The following is a 1,034-nucleotide window of genomic DNA, read 5'->3' as shown; positions in this document are numbered from 1 at the left end:
TGATGATGACGATGACGACAATGATGGTGATGACGAAGATGATGACGATGATGATGGTGATGATTGCAATTTGATATTTTGACGTTTTGTGAGAATTTTCGCAAGCAAGCGCATTTCTTTTAATGGCATCAAAGTGTGGTTGTCACATTAATCATCATTAATGTGACGTCATCATCATCGTCATCATCTCGTCATCAGTATACTGTCTTTTTATCATCATCATCATCATCATCATCATCATATTTTCTATCTTTATCATTACTTTCATCATCACTTTCATCATTATGGTCGTCATTATCATCATTTCCATAATCATTAACACCATCATGATCGTGTCGTAATTGTAACTATCATTTTTGTAATTATTATCACCACCACCATCATCATCAGTATAATAATTATCATCGTGTTTGTCATCCTTCTACCCCCTTCTCATCATCATCCTCCCCATCATTTTTATATTCATCACCACCATCATCACCATCATCATTATCCTTATTGTCACCATCATCATCAATATTATCACCATCATTATAATCATTATTTTCGGCATCATAACCATCGCCATTATTGTCACCATCATCATCATCATTGAAGCCAGGAATGGCTAAAAAGTATTCTTGACCGTTAGAATAACTATTTATGCTGCTACAGAAGATTAAATTTTATTTTTAAATAATTATAGGAAAAAAAATAATAATAATAAAAAAAAACAACAATGACGACGACGACAACAACAACAACACTACCACCACCACCACCACCACCAACAACAACAACAACAACAACATAACAACATTAAAAAAATATCGCCAAAGAGGCAGTAAGTCAATTTGCTAGGAAAACATGGAGTCTTGTTGACTTAACACAACGACAACAATAACCAATTGTTGTACATTTACATTAATGATTTGTGCCATTGTGGCGGTAATCGTTGTCGTTGTTGTCGTTGCTGCTGTTGCTGTTGTTGCAGTAGTTGTTGATGTTATTATTTTTAATATTATTTTTGCCGTTGTTGTAGTTGTTGGTGTCAT

This window comes from Helobdella robusta (assembly GCF_000326865.2).
Source record: "Helobdella robusta unplaced genomic scaffold HELROscaffold_54, whole genome shotgun sequence".
NCBI classification, from domain to species: Eukaryota; Metazoa; Annelida; class Clitellata; order Rhynchobdellida; family Glossiphoniidae; genus Helobdella; species Helobdella robusta.
The sequence above is the reverse complement of the archived record's forward strand: the minus strand, read 5'-3'. Positions refer to the sequence as shown.